General features: G+C 38.6%; 1 long non-coding RNA gene across 3 annotated transcripts in view; it reads left to right on the forward strand.

The window, feature by feature from the left end:
* Window positions 1-1,325: 1,325 nt before the first annotated feature.
* Window positions 1,326-27,141, forward strand: part of LOC132346885 (uncharacterized) — a 128,836-nt gene continuing 103,020 nt past the window's right edge. The window contains exons 1-2 of one of the 3 annotated variants that reach the window (XR_009496855.1): window positions 1,326-1,642; window positions 7,263-7,333. This is a non-coding gene — a long non-coding RNA (uncharacterized lncRNA). Of the gene's footprint in view, window positions 1,643-2,486; window positions 3,017-7,262; window positions 7,334-27,141 lie in introns of those variants that run through there. The other 2 variants (XR_009496853.1, XR_009496854.1) reach the window with 2 other exon arrangements.

Below are 27,141 nucleotides of genomic sequence, written 5' to 3' on the forward strand. Positions count from 1 at the left end.
GAGCACTGTCATGCAAAACAGACAGGAGAACATACAGACTTATTAAAAATGATGTCCTGACTTAAGTTTTTAAAGTTCCAAGTGAGTAATTTTCAATGGGCAGTAAAGCTTTCCCTGTGTTGGACAATCCCAGGTAATTGTTGGTAAGAACACAGATCCTGTGTCACTGCAGTTACTCGTCTACTGAGTGGAGACGCATAAAGCAAGGAGGTCACAGAGTATGAAACCCACTGGAACAAATGTAAGATTGTTTGAGCAGAGGTACTGTATCACCCAATGATATCACTGGGGAATATCACCCAATGATTTCTGATTTTGGTATAAGAATTCTAAGCAATCAGTTTGAGTCTTTTTGATTTGTAGATTTTGGAAGGTGATTTAGTGAAGTTGGCGTGACTGAGGAGAGAAATCATCACTTCTTTTTTTATGGCATTCCTGCTGCATGCTTTGCGCTCTATGTTTAAATGAACATGTTTTCTTCTACTTGGGATAATTCATGCACCTGTGAAACAATGAACCAAGTAGCTTGAACACTGAATATCACAATATGGTGGAAAGAGCATGGACTTCAAAATCAGACACAGTTCTCAAAGTCTGCTTCTTCCTCCTACCAAATGCATGCTTTTAGACAAATCATTAACCTCATCGAATCTTTCTCTTTCAGCTTAAAAAATTTTTTTTTAATATTTTTATTTGTTTATTTATGGCTGCGCTGGGTCTTTGTTGCTGGGTCAGGCTTTCTCTAGTGGCAAGCAGTGGCTGCTTTTCGTTGCAGTGTGCAGCCTTCTGATTGTTATGGCTTCTCTTGTTGTGGACCACTGGGCTCCAGAGTACAGACTCAGCAGTTGTGGCATGTGGGCTTAGTTTCCCCGTAGCATGTGGAATCTTTCCAGACCAGAGATTGAACCTGTGTCCCTTGAATTGGCAGGAGGATTCTTAACCACAGGAGCACCAGGGAAGTCTTCTTTTTTAGCTTTATCTAAGGGAAAAAATGGTAATATGGATTCCTTTTCTGCCTTACTATGCTAGGATTAAATAGAAAACTCTGAATGAGAATGAAAAGAAAACTTGCACAGTAATTGGTATTTAAAGTATGTTTTTAAGTTTCAAGAGGGTGATTTTGAATTTCAGAGCAAGGAAAGCTTCCTCACATTGAAGGAGTTAGGATTATAGTTGTTAAGGAAGCAACACACACATTTGTTCTGATTGCCTCCAGGTTGGAAATGCATGGCACAAAGTTTAGAAGCATTAGCTTTTGTGTTATTGAATAATCACAGACTTTGAAAGCATAAAATGTGCAAATCAGGCAAGTATAAAAGGAATCGGAAAGATGAGTATGGGCTTTTAGTAAGCTGGAAACTATTAGTCTCAGAAGGCTGATTAGAATGTGGATAAGCCTGTGGAAGAACGGGTGTGACAGGAAACTAGAAATATCTATTACCTTTCTCTTCTGCACTGAAATTCTCTTCCCCAGCCAGGATCTGAGCTAGTGGAGTCAGCCAGACCAGATGATCTTTCTGTTTTCCTTTTCCTGGTTCAATTTCTGCAGGACTCCGACTCCCAGCCAGAGGAACTCAAAAGGTCTCTGCTTTCAGCAGCAGGTTCTGCTGCCAGCTTCTGTCTCCACATCTCCTAAATCAAGGTAGGCTTCTGCACTGCCAAAAGCACTGGACAAAAAGCAGAATGACCCTTTGATCTCTTATATATGGAGCTCTTATGTTATGCAAAGAAGTTTATGGTGTGTTTTATAAAGAGAACTGAATTGGTGTTTAATCTCAAAGGCATTCAAAAGCTTAGAATCTAAGAAACTACGAATATGGGAAATGAGATTGCCCTGAAATTCAAATGGTAAAAAATCCACCCTTAATGGATTGCTGAAGAGGGGCACTTACTTTGCAGAATGACACCGAGACAATACTGCACAGAGTTGTTGTTAGGAGTAAATGAGCAAATACACACAGAGCACTTAGAAATGTACCCTGTAGGCAGTGTGTGTTCAATAAATGTGAGCCACTACTGACTTCAAGCAGTGTTGCCTAATATGCCTCGTGATAAAAATCTCTTGGGGGGATTTGTTACATTTAGAGATTTCCAAACCCCTCCCAGAAAATGATTCTATTTCAATTGGTCTGAATAGGGTAGTGGGAAGTGGAATCCTTACAGTTAACAAATGTCTCAGAATTCTTCAGATTTCTCAAGTTTAGAAAACACCACCTTAGTCAAAATGTACAAACTTCCAGTTAGAAAATAAATAAATCCTGGGGCTCTAATGTACAGAGTAGTGACTACAGTTAATAATACTATATTGTATATTTGAAAGTTGATTGAGAAAATTCCCTTCTGGACAAGATTCACCCTTCTGGAAGCCATTAAGAACATTTATGATTCATGGGTAGAAGATAAAATTTCAGTGTTAACAGGAGTTTGAAAGAAGTTGATTCTAACACTCATGGAATACTTTGAGGGACTCAAGCCTTCAGTGGAGGAAGTAATTGCAGGTGTGTGGAAAGTATAGAAATAGTCAAAATAATAATAATTATTAGTGATGATTACTTTTTAGCATATAGAAGAAGGAGAAAAATGATCCACTCTGTTCAATATGCTAGATATATCACAGTTTCCTCTTGGTTTTAACTGAAATAGAACAGGTTAATCAGAGTAGAGAGAAAATGGACTTTATAACATAAAAAGTAATAAACCCAAACCTCAGTGAAAACAATTGAGAGGCCAGGATGGGGAGGGCCCATGTCCCCTGGCAATACTGGAGGCCTACATGAGGAAGAAAGACTTCCTTTTCTCACCTGGCAAGAGCTCAGCCAATGAGAGACTGTCACAACTCAGCCAATGAAAAGTCACTATGCTTCCAACTCTCAGTTCCTCCAATAGACTCTTTGTTTACTACAGCACTTCGACTTCCTTTTCTACTCTTTGAAAGAGTTCTCTGCTTGCTCTGTGGGGATTTCACAGTGGCTCAGCTTGGCTATAGACCGTATTTGCAATTCTTTGTTGATCTCAAGTAAGCCCATTTTGCTGGAGAAATAACTATTGTCTGTTTGTTTCAGAGCAGTAATAACCGACTTCCTGTCTCCCTCCTCTCCCATAATAATTCAAGAAAAGCCAAGGGACCAATTAAGACCTCCAAATATGCTTTGATTTGTGACCTAGGGCTATTCTTCACAGACCAGAGGAGCTTGTTTCTTGAATGTTTGTCATTTCAAAATTTATGTATTCTTGTACAATGGTAATTTCAGGAGGAGTCGCATTTTAAATGTGGTAAATGTGTTGAAGGGTATTTTAAATTTGTTGATTGTCTGTCGTCTTATGGCAAAAGTGCTCCTAATGATTCTTAAATAAGCATATTTTCTTGGCATTGAGTAGTACAGTCAATGCCAGGCGGAAAATACTGACACCAGGTTTAAATTGTAAAGTGTTTTGCATGTTCTAATGGCAACACTTAGTGAATCATGTTTGGAAATGTAATTTCTTCAATGAACTATTTGTGAATTTGTGGATGCAGGGTGACCAGCTTCTCAGTTGCTGTTTGATCTCCTGGGCACACGTCCACCTGTAATAGATCACCAGCACTATTTAAATTGTTTCCTCTTCCTCCTCCTCCTTTCTCTTCACCCCTCTGCTCCTTTGTCCTCCACTTTTGCTCCATGCCAAAGGTTTATAGTTAAATTCCCTCAGTACATTCTCATACATTAATTTGTGTCTGATGCAACTCCACAGTATTTGGCAAGTCATGGTATTTTTGCTTCTCTATTCTTTTCACTCACATTAAATCAGTTCAAGAAACCCAGAATGTTTGATTTAGATAAATGCAACTAACAGCATTGGAGGTGGCATATGTGCATGTTTTTGCAAAGTAATCTGATCTTAAAAGGTAATTACATTAGGACCTTGCCAAAGTCAGGGATAAAGTACTGCTCTTAAAACAAATCAAAACTACTTCTGATTTTCTAGAGTTAGCAAGGAGCAGGACTTGGCGGGCAACAAAAGTTAATGACTAGCCAAAGGGTTTTTCAACTCTCCTCTTTGTTTTCTACCTAAAACCATGTTAAGCCATACCTAGATAATATGCTCATTGATTTTCGGGTATCTACAACTAAGATATTCTTCATAAAATCTTGAAACAGTCTTGGACTCTTATTAACTTGGACAAAAGTGAACACAAAGGAATTTGCCTGCAGCACACAGCTGGGCCCTGTGACCCCACTAACCCAGCTTCTCTTCTAAAGGGTAGCAGTGTTCTGCCCTTTACATCTCCTCTACAATAGAAAATGTCAGTGAGAAGACACCCAGCCTTCGCTCCTATCCCATGAGGAGCATGTTCACTGGGCAGTTTTTCTCTAATAATTACCTTAACTGGCAAAAGTGCACACATTTTGAACTGAGAGAAAATTCTTATGGCATTTTGCAAACATCATGTAGTTGCAAATATTTGTCTTCTGAGGAAGAACTTGCAGAGCCTTGTGGTAAGTTTCTTAATAGTAGCCATGGTCTGTTAATTCCATTTTTTCTTTCTTCCTAAGAAAGAGTGAAAAAAATAACTGTCTCGTGAATATCAGGATTCCTAGGCTCATATAGGAGCACTGAACCAAAGGTCTCCCAGAACAGCAGTGTTTTATTCTCAAATATAAAAATTGACTTACCAGAGCAGGGATCTTGACTAGAGTCCATAGCTCTTAGGGGAATTTTTGACAGGAGTGCAGGATGCTGAAGACCTCTCTAAAATAAAAGAAAGGCTGCAAAATATATATATATTTTTTTGTATGTACATTTCACCAGTTTTTCTAAAGCTCCCCTGACTTTCTAAAATGATCTTCTTTTGCAGCATTCCAGAAGCTAAGGTTTGCCTCTCAAAGTTAATTCTGAATTGGCATATGAAACCTACATGCCATTGCCTAATTCCATTTTTTGGAATGTTAAGTAAAACAAGCACCTAGGAAACAAGGACAATATTAGAATACGACTGAGTCTGGCCCTGCTTTTTCTTGTTTTAACTTAGTGGTACTATATTGATTTCAAGAGCTTTGCACTGAAATGTGTTGTTCAGTTCAGTTCAGTTCAGCTGCTCAGTCATGTCCAACTTTTTGCGACCCCATGGACTGCAACATGCCAGGCTTCCCTGTCCATCACCAACTCCCCGAAGCTTGCTTAAACTCATGTCCGTTGAGTCGGTGATACCATCCAACCATCTCATATTCTGTCATCCAGGTCTCCTCCTGCCTTCAATCTTTCACAGCATTAAGTGTCTTTTCCAGCGAGTCAGTTCTCTGCATCAGGTGGCCTAAGTATTGGAGTTTCAGCTTTGGTATCAGTCCTTTCAATGAATATTCAGGACTGATTTCCCTTAAGATTGACTGGTTTGATCTCCTTGCAGTCCATCTCCATCAGTTCAAAAGCATCAATTCTTCGACGCTCAGCTTTCTTTATAGTCCAGCTCTCACATCCATACATGACTATTGGAAAAATGATACCTTTGATTAGATGGACCTTTGTCGGCAAAGTAGTATCTCTGCTTTTTAACGTGCTGTCTAGGTTAGTCATAGCTTTTCTTCCAAGGAGCAAGCATCTTTTAATTTCATGGTTGCAGTCACCATCTGCAGTGATTTTGGAGCCCAAGAAAATAGTCTGTCACTATTTCCATTGTTTCCCCATCTATTTGCCATGAAGTGATGGGACCGGATGCCATGATCTTTGTTTTTTGAATGTTGAGTTTTAAGGCAGTTTTTTTCACACTCCTCTTTCACTTTCATCAAGAGGCTCTTTAGTTCCTCTTCACTTTCTGCCATAAGGGTGGTGTCATCTGCATGTCTGAGGTTATTGATATTTCTCCCAGCAATCTTGATTCCAGCTTGCACTTCATCCAGCCTGGCATTTCACATGATGTACTCTGCACATAAGTTAAATAAGCAGGATAACAATATACAGCCTTGATATATACTCCTTTACCAATTTGGAACCAGTTGTTCCATTTCCAGTTCTAACTGTTGCTTCTTGACCTGCATACAGATTTCTCAGTAGTCAGGTAAGGTGGCCTGGTATTCCCATCTACTGAAGAATTTTCCACAGTTTGTTGTGATCCACACAGTCAAAGGCTTTGGCGTAATCAATAAATCAGAAGTAGATGTTTTTCTGGAATTTTCTTGCTTTTTCTATGACCCAACGGCTGTTGGCAATTTGATCTTTGGTTCCTCTGCCTTTTCTAAATCCAGCTTAAAATGTATTGAAGTACCACCAATTGAAACAGAAAGATATTTACTTCATTTGAGTAAATGTACAGTACTTTATGGGCTTCCCAGGTGGTGCTAGTGGTAAAGAAACCGCCTGCCAATGCAGGAGACACACAGGAGATGTGGGTTTGATCCCTGGAGGAGGCATGGCAACCCACTCTAGTATTATTGCCTGGAGAATTCCATGGACAGAGGAGCCTGGCAAGCTATAGTTCATAGGGTTGTAAGGAGTTGGATATGACTGAAGCAACTTAACAAACCATACACATGGTACTTTATGGTTAAGGTTCTTGGTTTGTCAAATACAATCAAAACTACATACAGTATTTGGTGATATGAAAGAAAAGATTGAGTTTTTAAATGTGAAAAGCCTTTTTTTTTTTTCTGAGTAGAGAGATTGGGATAATTTTTTCCTTTCTTTAACTCAGTTTTTCTACATTGCTTAGATAGGTTTTAAAAGGGTACTTTTCTCTGTTCATATAAGGGCAACCCTGTCTTAGACACTGTTAATGAGTTCTAACACCACTTACAGCAATAGGACAGGCAGGCCTGTTGTGCTTGTGGTCCGTGGGTCGCAAAGAGTTGGACACGACTGAGCGACTGAACTGAACTGATAGCAACAGTTTGACCACAAATAGTGATGAGAAAAATCCTTAAATACTAGGTGGACCTTTAAGTAGAAATTTTTACAAAATTTGGGGAAACTGGTGCTGAAAATGTCAGTTTAATGGAAGCTAGCTAAGTTTTGGGGTAAGTTTACGTATACCTCTTGAATACTTTCAAGCAGGGTTTAATTTGGTGTCATCCTGTTTAAGAGCATTTATTAACCCCAAGAGCTAAATGGAAAGAATTCCTATAATTAAGTACATTGGTTTGTCTTTATGTGGTTTCATAAAGTAATATATTAAACTCTGACTAGACTTCGGACCCTGTGTGTGCTATCTGGTTTATGGGAATTTTCTCATCCAGTTTGTCAACAACTTTTATGTGATAGTAATTAAAACAATCATCCTTGTTTTGCAGATAGAGAAGCAGGACTGGAACCCAGATTCTAGGATTCAAGAGTCTGCACTCTCCACTGTACAAAACTTCTTGTAAGTAAAATTAAATATTAATAGTAAATAAGCAAAGTGAAAAATTACATTTTTTAATTATGGAAAATTTCATGGGTTAAAGAATTGTAGGGATAAAGAATTTGCAGGTTTTCCAGTGGGTAAGAATCCACATTCCCAATACAGGGGGCATGGGTTCCATCCTGGGTCAGTGAACTAAGATCACACATGCTTCATGGTACTGCCAAAATAAAAGAATTGTACAGCGAACCCTCATATACCTATCCTCCAGCTTTGACAGTCATCAACACATAGCCAATATTGCTTTGTCTGTTGCCTTGTCTTCTACCGCATCTCTGTTATAAGGCAAGTCTCAGACATCATATTGTTTCACTTATGGGAATATTTAAATTAAATAAAGATATATGTATCTAGGTGAGAATAAATATTAATAATATCTGGGAATTTTTAAAAAGTACATTCGCTTGTATCATCTCATTTCATTCTCATCATAATCTTTTAACTGCTAATGTTTATTCCCATATTGGAAATGAGAAAACTTTGACTTTGAGAGAGATTGTCATCTCTACCAACTTGTAAAACAAATAATGACAGAGTTGAGACTGAAATTTAAGCCATCAGATTCAAAGTCTGAGCCTCTTTCCTCTGCACAATTGGAGCTTTACAGACTATTATAAATGGACTTCAGCTACATCACTTATGTGAGTGAGAAAGGGAATTTAAAATGGTTCATGCATTTTGCAACTTGATCTTCCATTCTTTGCGAGTGTTTCTGGAGTTCATTCTCCTTACATCAGTAACTATGTTTAGTCCTGTGTTGTAAAATTGAGACTATCAGAACCTTGCAGGAAATTACTCTTAGTACGAACAAGGCACTGGGTTTAGACTAGATTAATATGCAATTGGCACATTCTCTGTCCTGGTTAAATTCACTTCTCTGTGCTTCAGTTAGAATTGATATTCTGACTCAGTTCCCGAGAGCCATGTTTATGCATTTACTTTTTGCTTAAACTTGCTGTGTTTTCATGGGATACCAAAATGAACAGAGCAGTTTCTGGCCTCAAGAAACTTATAATCTAATGGTAGGGGGAAATATCTATTTACAGAAATAAATATAAGCATAGAAAAACATGTCATGATCAGATACAGATAGGAAGTTTAGAAGATTAACACAAATATCCACCATTTATGAATGACTTCCCTGTTAGGCAACAGGGATGTGCTTTATTTTTGTAATGCTTCAACCCATGTGTGTGTGTATGTGTGTGTTTTAAATGATCATATTTTGATGTCAGCTTGGATTTTTGTTCCTTTTATGGCCGCACCCCATGCCATGTGGGACCTTAGTTTCTCAACTGGGAATCGAACCTGAGGCCTCTACATTGGAAGGCAGATTCTAAACCACTGGACCTCCAGGGAAGTCCCTCAACACACATCTTAAAAGGGAAATGCTATTAACCCAGCTACCAATGATGAAGTTGAAGCTCAGGCAGGAGGTGACAATGGAAATTGGCCTTCAGGGGTGGGTAGGGTTTTCGTTCCTGGTGAGTTGGGCATCCCAGGTGAGAGAATGATAACAGAAAAGCACTGGGAGAGCAAGGGTCTGGGAAACCGAGAAACATCCCAGGTTCTGGGATCAGGAAATAGCGACTTAAATGGTCAAAAACATATTTGAGGCCTCTATCTGTGATGTAGGCTACACAAGGTAAGTGTGCTTTCAATGAAGTGCTTGCTAATTCATGAAATTCCAGTGGATGTTGGTGTGATGTGACTGTTTTGGGGAGGCCATGCCTTTAGAATTTATGAAACTTTCTGATTTGTACTTTTTTATTTTCCCCTGTGGTTCTTCCGTTTTTGTTTTTTTTTTTTTTTTTAAATTCTAGACAGTGTGTAGTCAGCTCTCTGCTATAAGTAATTTGCCAGCAGCTGAACTTTCGATAAAGCCTTGTAAACCATCTACATCATTATATTACTTACAAAGAATAATTTTATATTGTCAGTGAAGACATTTTAAATTTTATATTGTTTAATCATCTTCATTTCATTTGGTTGTAGCCTAAGCACTTGTTTTTATTATTATCCAAGTGTCTCTTAATTAGATTTGATTGGTAGTTTTTTTTTAAGTTAAGAATTAATAAAAGTTAGAGATGTGAAGCTATTCTGGATGATCCTACAATGGTGGGTAGATGTCATTATACATTTGTCGAAATCTATAGAATGTACAACATCAAGAGTGGACCCTAATGTAAAAAAAAATGTAAAATGAACTTTGGGTGATGATGACGTGTCGATGTAGATTCATTGATTGTAACCCACGTTCTGTGCAGGCGTGGAAGCTGATAGTGGGGGAGGGTAGGCATGTGTGGGGGCAGCAGATGTATGGAAAACCTCTGTAGCTGCTGCTTAATTTTTCTATGAACCTAAAACTACTCTGAGAAATGAGGTCTATTAAAAAATATAATAGAAGTAGAGAATGAATGAAAGACCAAAGCCTTCTATCTAGGTAGTTTCTGTGTTGAGTCCAGAAATGGGTGGTAGAGATGGGAGTATTATGTCAAGTATACCTGGAGGCAACAAGATGCTGAGGTTCTTCTGACCACAGGAGTGGTAGCAAGAAGACCTTTGGACATAATAAATCTTTTGTGGAGTGAATAGAGTCAGCCAATGAGAAGATGACAGAGGAGGGATCTCAGAGTCAGAAAAGCTATTATAAAGTTCTAGCAGTGCAGGATTCATTCTCCTGTACCATCCAGAGGTGATGCAGACCTGGCCTTGATTTCCAAAAGGTCTTTTAGTGATGTCTTCCCTTTAGAACAACTCTTGGTTTTGTGATGGAATTTGGCTCTTAGGCCATTTTTCATTTTCACTTTAAAGCTTAAAACACAAAGAAAAACATACATATCTAATCTTATTTAATCTGTCAAGTCCTGCCAAGTCTCTTTCTCTCTCAATATTTTGTTAGAAACTGGTAGCAATGAAATAAATATCCTTGGCATTTACGTGCCTTTTTGCTCTCACATGCCTGCTTGACTTAAATACCCTCTACTATCACTTATTTTTCCATCTCTGAATTTTAATTTTCACTGAATACTTTCTTTTAAAAAAAAGTTTTAAAAATTGAAGTATGATTGATGTACAATATTATATATGTTGCAGGTATACAATACAGGGATTAACAATTTTTAATTTTTTATATTTATTTATTTGGCTGCATCGGGTCTTGGCATTCAGAATCCTTTGTTGCTGTGCACAGATTCTCCAGTTGTGTCGTGTGGGCTCCAGAATGCAGAGGCTCAGTAGTTGTAGCTTAGTTGGTCTGTGGCAGTGGGATCTTAGTTCCCCGACCAGGGATTGGACCCATGTTCCCTGCTTTGCAAAGTGTATTATTAACCACTGGACCACCAGGGAAATCCCAATTAACAACTTTTAAAAGTTATACTCCAGGACTTTCCTGGTGGTCCAGTAGTTAAGAATCTGCCTGCCAATGCAGGGGACATGGATTCGATCCCTGGTCCAGGAAGATCCCACTTGCCGCAGGGCCACTAAGCCATGCACTGCAGCTACTGAGCTGGTGTTCTAGAGTCTGTACTTCGAAACAAGAGAAACCACTGCAGTGAGAACCATTCACACCACAATGAAGATTAGCCCTGGCTCACTGCAACTAGAGAAAGCTCATGCACAGCAACAAAGAGCCTGTGCAGCGAAATAAATAAATTATTAATAAAAAAGTCATACTCCATTTCATTTAGTTTTTATAAAACATTGGCTATATTCCCTATGTTGTACAATATATCCTTGTAGCTTAGTTTATACATAATAGTTTGTACTTCTTAGTGCATAATAGTTTGCACCTACCCCTATATTGTTTTTCCCCCTTGAATACTTGCTTTTGAATCTTAGTAAAAGCTATAATATGAAAAACATCTTCAGAAAGAGCAATAATATTGTATTGGGACCTGGAACCAAGTGTTTTTTGGTATTTCTATATGGCTGATTTCTGAGGTTTCAATCTCTAATCTTGTATGTCTTCATTTGTTTAGGGGTCTGGGTCCTGGCCCAGTACTTACACTACTTTAAGGAACTGTATGACTTGTAATTACAGGAGGGGACTAACTGAGCCAGGATATGAAGATTCTTGATCAATCCTTTAGTCATTTTCCCATAGTGTTATTCAGTTCAGTTGAGTCGCTCAGTTGTGTCCGATTCTTTGCGACCCCATGAACCGCAGCATGCCAGGCCTCCCTGTCCATCACCAACTCCTGGAGTCCACCCAAACCCATGTCCATTGAGTCAGTGATGCCATCCAACCATCTCATCCTCTGTCGTCCCCTTCTCCTCCTTCCCTCAATCTTTCCCAGCATCAGGGTCTTTCCCAATGAGTCAGTTCTTTCCATCAGGTGCCCAAAGTATTGGAGTTTCAGCTTCAACATCAGTCCTTCCAATGAACACCCAGGACTGATTTCCTTTAGGATGGACTGGTTGGATCTCCTTGCAGTCCAAGGGACTCTCAAGAGTCCTCTCCAACACCATAGTTCAAAAGCATCAATTCGTCAGCACTCAGCTTTCTTGACAGTCCAACTCTCACATCCATACATGACCACTGAAAAAACCATAGCCTTGCCTAGACAAACCTTTGTTGGCAAAGTAATGTCTCTGCTTTTTAATATGCTGTCTAGGTTGGTCATAACTTTCCTTCCAAGTGTTATTAGTGAAATCAATTAAGTCCTTTTGTGTAATTCTAATCATAAATCTGGTGTCATCTATATCAGTCTTATTGAAGAGTAGGAAAGAAAATTGGTATGAGCCTGAGGGAGATAAAATAATTAAGTATCTTGGATTCAGCTATTGTACTTTTAGCTAAAATAAAATATTTACTGTTCTTTCTGTGCATGCTCAGTTGAGTCCGACTCTTTGCAACGCTATGGACTGTAGCTCTCCAGGCTCCTCTGTCAATGGGATTTCCCAGGCAAGAATAGTAGAGTGATTTGCCATTTCCTTCTCCAGGGGATCTTCCCAACTCAGGGATCAAACCAGTGTCTCCTGTGTCTGCTGCATTGCAGGTGGATTCTTTACCCATTGAGCCACCTGGGAAGCCCAATGTTTACTATTAGGATGCTTTATTTTCTTAAAAGGAAACCCTGCATATTTTTCTACATAAATAATGTTTTTATGTTGAAATTTATTAATTCTTAAGAGAAATATAGCTTCAGGATTTTTTCTTGCAATGCACTCTGCCAGTCAGAGAAATTGAGTGAATGCCTAAGAAACCAATCATGAACACTTATGTCCTTGAATTATTTTTCTTCCAGCATATTTTATTAATTTTTTCATATTCCATAAAGTATCTATGTCCAAAAATCTTGATTATTTTTATGCTGCATAATTGTGTACTTTCCAATTAGTGATCTCTTGTTAATCCATTTGCAAATATTTATCTGCATCCTGCTTACATTAAATATCCTGGGATTACTTGCCACATCAAAATGTTACATAGTTCTTTGGCTGTTTAAATGTCTATTATTGATGTCTCAAGTGATTATTTATAATTTAAATTTTTAGTTAGTTTTACTTGTGAAGTAAGAAGGTAAAGCTACTTTCTTCAAAAGAGATTATTTGACCATATTTTTAGGAAATTAGAGATATTTCCTATGAGTACTTCAGTGTTCACTACTATTTATAAACCCAAATATGTCATTGATTCCTGTCAGTTTTGCCACTTAAACATCTTTTCATCTCCCCTTTCTAGTTCAGGTGCCTTATTAACCAGTTTTTCTTAATTCCAGCATCAATCCTCTGCAGAGCATGCAAAGCCAAGAGAATAATTTTTTTCTTTTTGATATTTTTTTCCTTAAAAATTTTTATTACACCCAAAATGAGTATTTATTATAAAAAGGTTAGAAGATACAGATATTTAAAAATAATAAGCATAAGCTTATTTATAAAACAGAAGTAGAGTCACAGAGGTAAAAAACAAATTTTTGATTATCAGGCTATAAGGGGGAAGGGGTAAATTAGAAATTGGGACTGACATATACACACTTGTTGTTCAGTTGCTAAGTTTTGCCTGACTCTTTGTGACCCCATGGACTGCAGCATGCCAGACTCCCCTGTTCTCCATTATTTCCTGGACTTTGCGCAAATTCATGTCCATTGAGTTAGTGATGCTATTTAACCACCTCATCCTCTGCTTCCCTCTTCATATACTCACTGCTGCTGCTGCTGCTGCTAAGTCGCTTCAGTCGTGTCCGACTCTGTGCAACCCCATAGACGGCAGCCCACCAGGCTCCCCCGTCCCAGGGATTCTCCAGGCAAGAATACTGGAGTGGGTTGCCATTTCCTTCTCCACTGCATGAAAGTGAAAAGTGAAAGTGAAGTCGTTCAGTTGTGTCCGACTCTTAGCGACCCCATGGACTGCAGCCTGCCAGGCTCCTCCGTCCATGGGACTTTCCAGGCAAGAGTACTGGAGTGGGGTGCCATTGCCTTCTCCCCATATACACACTACTCTATATAAAATAGATAACTAATAAGAACTCTCTGTATAGCACAGGGAGTTCTGTACATTACAATACTCTGTAATGGTCAATATGGGAAAAGAATCTAAAAAGAAAGAGTGACTATATGTGTAACTAATTCGCTCTGCTGTATACCTGAAACTAACACAACATTGTAAATCAACTATACTCCAATAAAATTTTTTTATAAAAGAAACAAAAGATACCTGTAAGCCACCAGCCAGATGAACAACTACTAAAAATTTGTTATATGTTCTCTCAGACTCTTTTAAACATGCAAATAGTAGAATGTTATATAAGATTGAACACAGGTAATTTTTGAATCCTTGATGAGGAGAGATTGAAAACAAACTGAACTGAGATTTGCAGTCTGACCTGTACTGGATAATGGATCGTGCATCCACTGTGCTAATAGACTCATCAGACCATTGGTTGGTGATTGATAACTGGTTGATTTTATTTTAAAGGACCATATGGCCAAATCCCATATCTTTTGCAGTTACGTCTTTTCCTGAGAGAAATAGATGTGCTTACTGTCTGTCATCTTAGGACTGATCAACCCTGGAGCCTGAAACTTGAAAGGCAAGCTGAGACAAAGTAATAGGCATTTCTCATTTTAACACCAGATGTTCCTTTAGTCTAAATTCTGAGGAAGAAGATTCCAAGACATTTCCAATGAAGTAACAGCTCTGGAAACATGGAGGAGGTTAGAAGCAAATCAGCCTTATTAGTGACCAAGAAAATAACCTAGGCATGAGCAGGAGAAACTCTGAGTTATTCTTCTTGTGGTGCTTCCTTCTCAGTATTGGCAAAACTACAGTGAGACTAATGGAAGTTATAGCCTACTTCCTGCTGAATTGTGGGGAAATAAAGGGCCCATGTGATACTTGAGACAAAAATTAAATGACTAATAAATACAACTAAAAAGAGCAGACAGAGCCAAGATAGCCGGAAAGTAAATGTCTTTGAAATAGTTTCCGTCTCTGGCCAGTAACTTAAATTCAGCAGTAACATCAAATAAGTAAATTATAGTAGACAATTGGCATTACTTTTTCAGAGTTGACAGAACTTAATTTACTTGCACTACATGTTTATAATCCTTTGTGTGGCAATAACTGAATGACCTTTAAAAGGTAAAGTCTTCTCTAGGTGTTTGATTTTTAGCTAGATAATAATCCTTTGAGAAAACAAGTCTTCATAAATAATAAGTAGCCATGTCTATCTTTGATTTCATTGTTCTGAATCTCTTCATTGTTGACTGCCATTCACAGTTTTTTTCCTTTTTTTTATGATAGACCCTCCACCCCCAACAGTATTTCCATATTGCCTTCCATGATGATGTTGCTTTAGTGCTTTTTGTCTGATCTATTGTGAAGGAACTTGCAGCTCTTCAATTTCAATCTATCTTGCTAATGCTTCCTTTCTTGTTCTATAGTGGAAAGTAGATATGAGATTTCCTGGGTCTCAAAAGGCAATTTTATGTACCAATTACTTTAACTTAATCTCTTTGAAAACAATAATAAATTTAGTATATTTAAATAGCTAAGTTTTCTCTCTGCGCATCCTGGCCAATGACATGTTACCAATCCTGTGTATCACATTCTACTTAGACCACAGGGAGAAGAGGTTTCCAGTGAACATAAAAAATAAAGTCAGCTTTTCCATTCCTAAAGCTAGTTTTATTTTATTGTTGTATAACAGATTCAAGTGGGAATCTGTTCAGTAAGTTATCTTTTGTTTCTTAAAGATACTCTTCTCACAGAATTAAGCTAAGTACTTTTTCTAAGTATTTGCATTTGAGGATCTGAATTGAGAATATTTTGGCTTTTACAGCACCAAAATTATGTCTGAACTTTTATAATGGAATAAAAGACAGCAGGATGACTTCTGTTTTATAAATTCTTTTATACTAATTGAATTAAATGCATTGCTCATATTTAAATTTTATGTACACTAATATTTAAATATTTTTATTCTCCTAAGGCCCAAGATGGCAGGTTGTTTATACCACTAGATCGCCAAGTTTTTGCTTGCATCCTGATTGCTTGGGGAATATTGGGTCCCCTCAAGTTTCAGTAGGTTTGGGGAGGGGCCAAGAATTTACCTTTCTAACAAGTTTTTAGGTGATTCTCATGCCTGACGACCCTATTTGGATTACATACTGATGTGAACATTCAGAGGGATGGACTTCATAGGTCTTGCCTAGATACTAGAATGTTTCTGTGACTAATAGACACAGACAGGGATCCTTCATGGATGGTCCAGTCCTAAGACCTGTGGTCTTATATATTCATTTAATTTCACGACTTTTGGGATTTAATTTAATGTCATGTCCTTTGGAATTTAACTTAATGCCATGGCCTTTGGAGTTCTGGTCCAGATGATGGGAAGAGGGCTGATGGCATCAGCTCCAAATCACCTGGGGAGTAGGCAGGAGTACAGGAGTTTGTTACATGGGTTTATTCAAGTTGAGCTGCAAGTCCAGGTGGAGGTGTACTAAGGGCAAATAGAAATGCTGGGGCATCACTCGGGAGAAAGAATGAGCCTGCAGAGTGAAAGGAAACCAAACACTTATTGATGACCTAGTGACAGATGCATATATCACCTTCTTTCATTTAACCCACACAAGTGTCCTGAGGGTGGGGAAAAGTGTTTTTATTTTTAATAGATGAGGCAGGCACCTGAGACTTGGAAAGGTTAAGTAACTTGTCGTTGTCTAAGGCCCAAATTTGAATCCCTGTTGGTCTATTTCTAGACTCCTTTTAAAAATATTTATTTCCTATTTCTTTATTTGGCTGCACTGGGTCTTAGTTGCGGCATGAAGGCTCTTCAGTCTTCTTTGTGGCATGTGAGATCTTCAGTTGTGGCAGGCAGGGTCTAGTTCCCGGACCAGGGATTGAACCTGGGCCCTCTGCATTGGGAGCATGGAGTCTTAGCCACTCACCGCACTACCAGGGAACTCCCTAGACTGTATATCTGTGGATGAAGAAACTTGAGAAGGGAAGGCAGGTGTATTGTTCTGTCCTGCAAAGGGACTCAGTGGGATGAAGGCTGAAAAAAGACCAATGAGATTTGCTGTCTGAAAAGAAAACCTTCAGTGTTTTGGTTGGGGGAATACGACCTCCTAACAGCAGAGGAAAAGGAAAGAGACGTAGCAAGTGAAAGAAATTTTTGAACAACAAAAAAAGGATTTTAAAAGGAAAAAGGCAAGAGAATGATGTCTCTTTAAAGCTTTCCCTAAAATAGTCACCTGTTAATGGACTGAACGTTTGTGTCCCATCCAGTTTCATATGTTGAAGCCTCAACTCCCAGTGTGATGGTATTTGGAAGTGGGGCTTTTAGGAGGTAATCAGGACCTTCATAACCTAATCTAAATAAGAAAAGAGAGAGAAACCTCTTTCTCTAGGTGCATGCACCCCAAAAAGGCCTCCTGAGCACACAACGGGAAAGCGGCCATCTGCACTCTGATCTTAGACTTCCAGCTTCCAGAACTCTGAGAAAATAAGATGTCTGTTGTTTCAGACACCCAGTCTATAGTATTTTGTCATAGCAGCCTAAATTAAGACAGCAGCCATACAAATGGGTGATTTGTTTATGCAGACATAAAGGTTTTTGAGTATCTCAAACTGGCACTTCTTGGTGTTTTTCCCTATCCCTACTTCTGTTGGAACACTTGCAAACAAGCAGGGTATTCCAGTCTTGTCAGGCTTCTCCTGCCAAATATACTTAATTATGTAACTGGGTGAGGTGTGCATTGACTCTTACATAAGAACCGGTTTTTCTGTCATATATTGAGCTGGATTGGGCTGCTTCTCTTTTGCTTGTGTTCGTGTGATACGTGGGGTGGTGAAGGTGATGTTAAAAGCATCAGTTTGAGTTTGAGAGCTGATGAGCTTAAGTTCTTAACACTTGCTGCTACTGCTGCTACTGCTAAGTCACTTCAGTTGTGTCTGACTCTGTGTGATCCCACAGACAGCAGCCCACCAGGCTCCTCCGTCCCTGGGATTCTCCAGGCAAGAACACTGGAGTGGGTTGCCATTTCCTTCTCCAATGCATGAAAATGAAAAGTGAAAGTGAAGTTGCTCAGTTGTATCTGACTCTACAGGCTCCTCCATCCATGGCATTTTCCAGGCAACAGTACCGGAGTGGGGTGCCATTGCCTTCTTAACACTTAACCCTAAGGAAATCACCTCTATTACATTTGAGTCTTTGAAGTGCTTAGAGAAATTACAAAAGAAATTAAATATTAAGCTATTGATTCATGTGGGTCAGTCCATTCCATAAAACATAGTATAAAATGTTATTTCATTTCTGCTATGAAATTATTTTATCTTTTGATTTTGAAGTTGGAACAGAGATCACTTGTAAATGACCATAGATTTCTTTCTGCAGCCTGACTAAGTTGATCTATTACTGAGCTCCCAAATATTTAACAGGTAGAGCCAAGAGAATGAACAATATGTTAAACATGAAACAAGCGTGGCTCAAATTATTTTTAGGACCTGGCAGAATATTAAAAGATCTTAATTAGTGTCACAAGGAAAATGATATGACTGATAGCACCCTATTTCTATGAACTGAAAAATGTTTTTAAAATGATGTGTGGATTTTTATTTTGTCTGAAGCATACCCAAGCTAAGTTTTCAAAACTGCTAGGAGTTCTTCCTGAGGGTAAATATGAAGATGGTGTGAAGCCATACTCTTATTCTTTAGCAATAAGAGGACCCTGGAGTAGACAGACCCTCAAACTTCCCCCAGAGTCAGCCCTGCGTGTAAGTAAAATTTAAGAGCCATCCACACAAGATTATAGATTTTATATGTAGGCTTTTATAGGTCAGTTGTGGCACTAACCTTCTCCTCTTAAGTCTCCTGAAAGACATCCCAAATGTTAGAACATAGCTTTGAGTTACACACCAAACAGGTAAATTAGTAGTAGTAATTTATATTACCATCACCATTCTGTGTCTCAGTTTGCTCATCTGTAAAATGGGGATAATAGTAGTACTCGCCTTACAGAGCTGTTATGAGGAGGAAATATGAATGTGTGTAAAGACTTAGAACTATGCAGTATGACATATATGAGCAAAAAGGGAAGATGGGATAAGTCATTTTCTTTCAAGTTGTCAGCAATGAGTGACCGATAAGGTTGAGGGGTTTCTAACTAGGTAAGTTTGCCAGTGAACAGGGAGACTGAATAGCACTGAAGCAGAAGAAGCTGCCCAGGAGGCCACACCTGAGATCCACCCTCTTTGCTCAGGGATGGGGTTGAAGGTGGGATCTTGTTGGGACAGTGTCTCCCAGTTGATGGCTAGAAGAAGCAGGGGCATTTTGTCTGAATTCCCTTTATGGGAGCTACATTTTTGCTTTCTGACTGCAGTCATCTTGGGGCACACCCTCTACTTTGGCAACCTTTGAGAGTTGCCACTTTCAAAGACTCAGGGTCCACCTACAAGTAGAAAAGGTGCTTCTTCTTTTCCATGCTCTCATATCTGTAATGCGGGGAAACCACATTATTTGACTGTTTAAGCATGTATGGACAGATACTTTTCCTAACACTCCCCTCTGATCAAAGAATCACAAAGCCTCCTCTGGATGTATATTTAGAAATGCTGTCATGGTTGCTGTTTCCTGTTTGGGCCTCTGTCATGTGGCTATTTCAGCATGCAGGTGAGACTCTTCCAATAGATACATCGTACCATGTTGAGGAACAGTCTGTAATTGCCATCATCAGCCTTGCTACTTGTTTTATGATTTTACTATAACAGGGAAAATTGCTTGGCCTCCCCAAGACTCTATTTCCTTCTTTTGTAAAATGAGGGTGCCAGGTGAACCTCGAACTCCTTTGAGGTATGACATCATATTTGAGAGATGTAATCCTAGTCACAAAGAAGGTGACTAGCTCATGTATTTCTTATGTACCAATTACAAAATCAATTAGACAGAAACCCCTCTACTAACAGCAATCTCAAAGAGACTGGATCTAGTGACTCAGAAGCCACTATGACAGCTGAGTTCCCCTTGGTCTCTCTTGGTTCCTCTAGTCTGACATTTCCCTGCCCCACCGTCACATTACTTGAAGCAGGCTTTGCTATTATTATTTCCTCAAGGCTTTCAATGTTCAAACCAGTCCATTAGAAAATTTCCTGGGCTCAAAAAACTTCATGGGAGTGAAAGGTTTTAATTCCAGCCTATGCAGGATTCATCTGACCAGGGTGAGACTGTTTTCAAGAAGTACTGTGTAGGATCTTTCTGTTGTTGGCAATTGCTAATGGAACAATTGTCCCATAATACTTTGAATTGGATCATTTTCCAAACATGATCATGATAACATTGTTCTAGGCAGTTAGCAACTGTGGAGAGAGGGCATACAAAGAAAATTACTTGATATGGGACTAAGAAATTGCTGTGAGATTGCAAAATTGGATTTTTTATGTCTTTTAGGGATTGCTAAATGACCAGCAAAAAAGGTTAATCCCAATTTCATCAGTGACTAGAAAAGTCTAGGGCAAAGTAGATATTTTGTCTGACACTGATGGGATTTGCTCCCTGTGTATTGCTAGTACTTGGCTGTTTAAATGTAATGATAGTCTGTATATGGAGAACATGTGCTTGTAAGATTTGGATCAAAGGTTTCATAAATTATTTTGCAAGCTTCTTGTGTGTAGAGATCGTCTAATTCTAATACTTATACTTTGAATTACTCCAAGTATCTGACTTCATTTTATTTGTAATAAAGGTTTAACTGTTTCAAATGCTTTTTGAGATGAAGAGAGGAAATAACTATATACATAAATAAATTGCATAGTGTGTTTGATAAATATTTTAAGTGAAAATGTGGTTTGCCTGTTTGAGAGAGAAGCTTATAGGTACTTGAACAAATGGGTCTAAAGTGTTCTATTTCCATTTTATCATTCTGTTTTGGGGGCTGAGAGATTTAAGTGCTATCAAAGTGCATAAAATAAACAATTTTCATAATGCCAGGAGAAATATCAACAACCTCAGATATGCAGATGATACCACTCTAATGGTAGAAAGTGAAGAGGAACTAAAGAGCCTCTTGATGGGGGTCAAAGAGGAGAGTGAAAAAGCTGGCTTAAAACTCAACATTCAAAAAACAAAGATCATGGCATCCAGTCCCATCACTTTATGGCAAATAGTCGGGGAAACAATGGAAACAGTGACAGACTTTATTTTCTTGGGCTCCAAAATCACTGCAGATGATAACTGCAGGCATGAAATTAAAAGATGCTTGCTCCTTGGAAGAAAAGCTATGACAAACCTAGGCAGCATATTAAGCAGAGACATTACTTTGCCAACAAAGGTCCATATAGTCAAAGCTCTGGTTTTTCCAGTTGTCATGTGAAGATATGACAGTTGGACTCTAAAGAAGGTTGAGCACTGAAGAAGTGAGGCCTTTGAACTGTGGTGCTGGAGAAGACTCTTGAGTCCCTTCGACAGCAAGGAGATCAAACCAGTCAATCCTGAAGGAAGTCAGCCCTGAATATTCATTGGAAGGACTGATGATGAAGCTGAAGCACCAGTATTTTGGCCACCTGATGGGAAGAGCTGACTCATTGGAAAAGACCCTGATGCTGGGAAAGATTGAGAGCAAGAGAAGGGGTGACAGAGGATGAAATGGTTGGATAGCATCACCAACTCAACGGATGTGACTTTGAGCAAACTCTAGGACATAGTGAAGGACAGGGAAGCCTGGTGTGCTGCAGTCCATGGGGTCTCAAAGAGTCGGACATGACTTAGTGACTGAATGACAATGCAGTTAATATCCTTTCCCTGTTTTTCTTAGGCTCAAATGATGTCAGGGAATTTTACTAGGGATACTAACATCTAAAATATTCTGTAAAGCATGTAAAATGTTGTAAAGCTGGTAAAGCTTCCTTTACCACTAACCCAGGCCATGGCAGAGGTGTCTTCTTGTCCTTTTCCTAGAGCTTCAGAAGGCCCAGGAATACACATCAGCCCACTCCTTAGCATGAAACAGAAATTGTTTCACAAGTTTCATCTCAGAGTGCAGGAATTTGCATCTATTTTGAGTTCTTTCTTTCTTTTAGGTTTTTTTTTTTTTTTTTTAATGTGGACCATTTTTAAAGGCTGTATTGAATTTGTTACAATATTGCTTCTGTTTTAGGTTTTGGATTTTTGGTGTAAGGCATGTGGGGTCTTAGCTCCCTGACCAGGGATTGAACTCCCATTTCCTTCATTGGAAGGCAAAGTCTTAACCACTGGACTTCCAGGGAAGTCCCTATTTTTAATTATTTCTCAAAATTATGATATGTTGTAGACCTATAAGAAGTGCAGTTGTTTAGTTGCTAAGTCACGTCTGACTCTTCTGCAACCCCATGGACTGTAGCCCAACAGGCTTCTCTGTTGATGATATTTCCCAAGCAAGCTGGGGTACCATCTCCTTCTTCAGGGGCTCTTCCCGACCTAGGGATTGAACCTGTGTCTCCTGCATTAGCAGGTAGATTCTTTACCACTGAGGCACCAGAGAAGCATAATAAGCAGAGATCATGGTATAATGCACACTCCACATCCAGATCACCTGGCTTAAGAGCTCAAACACAACTGAAGTCCCCATGAAACCCTATCATCCTCCTGCACCCTCCCCCGTTTTTATCCTTTTATGATACAAATATAGCCTTAAAAATTTTGGGCATCTCTTTTTTCAAATATAATATTTTATTTGTTCCAGGTTTCTGATGGGCTCATATAAAATATTTATTTATATGGCTGTGCCGTGTCTTAGTTTCCCCATGCGAACTCTTAGATGCGGCATGTGGGATCTGGTTCCCTGACCAGGGATCAGACCGGGGCCCCTTACTTTGGGAATAAGGGGCCTTAGCCACTGGACCACCAGGGAAGTCCCGCTCCCCACCCCCCACCCTCCCATCCCCCCCACCGCCAACATTTTTTAACCAACTCACACAATGGAATTGCTGATTGGTTGTTGAAAGAGATCTTGCCTACATTCCCTGTCACCTAGCGCCCAAAACAAAGATCTGACCAAATATTTGCCCAAAAGCATTACTCCGGGGAACCTTGACCCCATATTTGTTTCAATATGCCACTTAAGAAAAATAGCATCAGAAATACCACTGATGAGAGCAGTAATAGTATATCAACCTGCCAGCAGAAAGCAAGACAGCAGGTTTAGTTACGGTACAGTGATTGTAATTATAGAATTAGGATTTCAAAGAAAATAATCTTTTGTTGTTGTTGTTTAATCACTAAGTCATGTCCGGCTCTTTGCAACCCCATGGACTGTAGCTCTGGCTTCTCTGTCTATGGGATTTTCCAGGTGATAATACTGGAGTGGATTGCCATTTCCTTTTCCAGAGGCATGCCTTTAATTTTATTAGGCGAATAGTCCAAATTACTTTTTCCAGCTCTTTTCCCTTGAGCAGTTGTTTCAAACTCTTCTCAGTGTCAATGAATTCTATATTAAACATTAAAAAAAAAAAAAACACTTCTCCATCTTTTATGTAAGAATCTCTTCAGGAATACACAGGAGGGAGTAGAATGGCAAGGTCCTAGGGAACACACATCTTTACCAAGACCAGCTCTGGCCAAATGGTTCTTTCAACTCTGTGCCAATTGACAGTTTGCCTGAACGTCATTTCTGTTGCTCCACATTCTCGCTCTTATCTTCAGAATTTTTCATTGTTTTAATCAGCATTTCCCTGATTGCTACTGAAGTGGAGCATCTTTTATATGTTTATCACCCATTCTGGTTTCCTGTTCTGTGAATTATGTCAGTTTATCTTTTTGCTTTTTCTTTTTTTGGCAACATGGCTCACCTTGCAGGATCTCAGTTCCCTGACCAAGAATTGAACCTTGGGCATTCATGAAAGCCCAGAATCCTAACCACTAGGTCACCAGGGAATTCCCCTTTTGCTCATTTTTTAAGGTTGTTTATCTTCTTAGTGATTATGAGAGTGATCTAATGGAGCTCTTTATAATATTTGGTCACTAATATCTTTTCTCCCAGTCCATGGTTTTGTATTTTTAAATGTTATCCTTTAATTAGCAAATCATTTGTTAATTATTGTTTTTAAGATTCTATTTAATAACATTTTACATACCCTGGGATCATAAAGTTAGTTTCCAAATTTTTCCCACAATGTTTAGAAGTTTTTTTCTTCCATTTAGCTTTTATTTACTCTGGAGTTGAATTTTGTAAATTATGTGTGATACAGATCTAATTTTATTAGATTTTTCCATATAAATAAGCAATTATTCCAGCATAGATTACTTTTTATTTCTGCATTGTTTATTATCATTGATTTTATTTGCATTTCCTCAGAAAGTCATCCTAAGTGTGGTCTTCTTAAATGGTTGTATTGCATTGATGTTAGAAGCTGGAGGACATATTTTATCTCCAGGGCTATGTCTTATTCACTAACATTACAAATAATCATTAGGTGATTTTTGTGTTTGGCACTCTGGTAAGAAATAGAATTTGCGTGGGTTTTTGAAGATAATATTTTTATACTCTCAGTACTTAACAATGAAGCATTTTATCTTAAATGTGTAGATAAAAGATGTTTTCAAAAACCAGGCTTACATCCATCAATTTGAAACAGAAGCAAGAAATAACAGAAAGATTAGTCAACATAACTTACTGGATGAAATTTACTATGCTGGGAATTTTTATTAATCCCTGTATGGGGTTGTTTAGCTTCCTGAAATTAAGGGATCAGGTTATTATCAATATTTGGGAAAACTAAAGACATTATAGGCTTCCTTGGTGGCTCAGACAGTAAAGCATCTGCCTACAATGCAAGAGACCCGGGTTCAGTCCCTGAGTTGGGAAGATCTCCTGGAGAAGGAATGGCAACCCACTCCAGTATCCTTGCCTGGAGAATCCCGTGGACGGAGGAACCTGGTGGGCTACAGTCCATAGGGTCGCAAAGAGTAGGACCCAACTGAGCAACTTCACTTTCACTTTCACTTTCAAAGACATATCTTTGAATATTATCTTTTCTGCACTCTTTTTCTGGAACTCATAACTATGTTGGACCTTCTAATTCTGTGTTCCATATTTTTAAATTTCTTTTTCATATTTTTCACATCTTTGATTCTCTGTTTCTGGCAAGTCTTTATTAAACTTAAGTAATGTATGCTTAGTCACTTCATTCATGTCGGACTCTTTGTGACTCCACAGATTGTAACCCACCAGGCTCCTCTGTCCATGGCATTTCCCAGGCAAGAATACTGGAGTGGGTTTATATAATGTTTATATGTCTTTATTATATGTATACTTGTTTCTTGTCTCTGACAATTTTATTATTTGAAGTTCTTCTACCATGTGTTGAGTAACTTGATTTTCAACATGATTTCTTTGTCTATTTGTAACTGACAATCCAAATTTTGGATTGTCAGTTCATCTTAAGTGGAACTTTCCAGTGGGAATCTTGTACAACCTCCAGAGTAGTTTTTACTTCCTCTGCTAAGATTTCCAGGCTGGCAGGACTTTTTGTTGTTGTTAGCTTTTAGGCTCAAACGTCTCCAGACAATGGGACAGGCTCATGATTATACATTTTTGAGACAGATAATTATTTTTTCCACCTGAAGTTTAGGCCAAAATAAACAGTCTTTGTTTTTTTGGATGGCATTTTGTTGTTGTTACTTTTTACAGATTCTGGAATCTCCCTTAATTCAGAAGCCTCAGTTCAATCTCCCTTTCCTCAAAAAGGCTCAAGGTCCTATCCATTACTTACGATTTAAGAACCTAAGCTTCTGGTTACAAAAACATGTAAAACCCTGAGGAGCTGTCTAATATTACTAGCTTATTATTATCTTTCAGTTGAAATTTCTCAGTCATTTTTGTCTGCTGTGTATTTTTCTGGCCTTATTCTCTGTAGTTTTATAGAAGGAGCATTTTTAGTTTTTCCCAAACTGCCAGAAAGGGAAGTCTGTTTGCTTAACTCTCAAAACAGGCTATTCAGCTGAGTCTCAGGCGAGAAAGAAAATGATTTAAACAGTAATAGAGCCAATCACAGAGCATAGTATACATGTGTTTACTTTAGAAGTTAGTCTTGTGTGGTTGCCTGCATTAAATTTTAATTTCAGGAAAATAACTTCCTCTTGACTGAAAATGTTTTTATTCTTTCAACAAGTTGTCACTAAGTGTCTACTATCTGCTGGACAGCATGGGGTGCACTTCCAATTTCAGGATACTGGCTACTGGCCTGTTTCTCTCTCAGCCAAAAGATAAACAAACCCATGTTTGAATTGCAAAAATGACAATCAATGCTCTGCAGATCTCCCTTGTGAAAATGGTGTCCTTAAAACAAAAAGGAGATTTGAATGGTGCTGGAATTTTGACAAAGTTGTCACAAACTGATGCCCATTTAAAGCTATCAGCTTATTGTTCTTATTAACTGGATGTACAACTTAATGGAGCTGAAACAGCTCACATTCTAAGTTTGATTTCATCTCTTTTTTGCAAGTAATTATGACTCAAAGGGAGACTCAGTTGATATATCTACAGTTATACATATGTGCTCCCTTAGAAACAGTATCCTATTATCAAGTTTCTAGAAAATAAACTTTTCCAGTTCTGCAAGGGTGGTTTACTTAGCCTGAGAATACATACAGATACCTGTTTACATCTATTAATTTGGCTTAGAGATAAAACAAGAGTCAGGTTGGTAATGACCTTCATCCAGTACACCTTTCCTGAAAGATCACTACACTTGATTTCGAAGCAAAGTGTTCGTTTGAGAAAAATTAATTCAGCATCCAAAAAACTAAGATCGTGGCATCCAGTCTCATCATCTCATGGCAACTAGAATAGGAAAAAGTGAAAACAGTGACAGATTTTATTTTTTTAGGGGACAGTGACTGCAGCCATGAAATTAAAAGACACTTGCTCCTTGGAAGAAAAGCTATGACCAACCTAGGCAGCATGTTAAAAAGCAGAGACATCACTTTGCCAACAAAGGTCCGTATAGTCAAAGCTATGGTTTTTCTGGTAGTAGTCATGTATGGATGTGAGAGTTGGACCATAAAGAAGGTTGAGTGCTGAAGAATTGATGCTTTTGAACTGTGATGCTGGAGAAGGCTCTTGAGAGTCCCTTGGACAGCATGGAAATCAAACCAGTCAATCCTAAAGAAAATCAACCCTGAATATTCATTGGAAGGACTGATGCTGAAGCTGAAGCACCAATACTTTGGCCATCTGATGTGAAGAGCTGACTCATTAGAAAAGACCCTAATGCTGGGAAAGATTATGGTCAGGAGAAGGGGGATATCATCACTGACTAAAATAGGATAGTGATGAGACATGAGTTTGAG

Source organism: Bos taurus, chromosome 13 (genome assembly GCF_002263795.3).
Source record: "Bos taurus isolate L1 Dominette 01449 registration number 42190680 breed Hereford chromosome 13, ARS-UCD2.0, whole genome shotgun sequence".
Lineage (NCBI taxonomy): Eukaryota > Metazoa > Chordata > Mammalia > Artiodactyla > Bovidae > Bos > Bos taurus.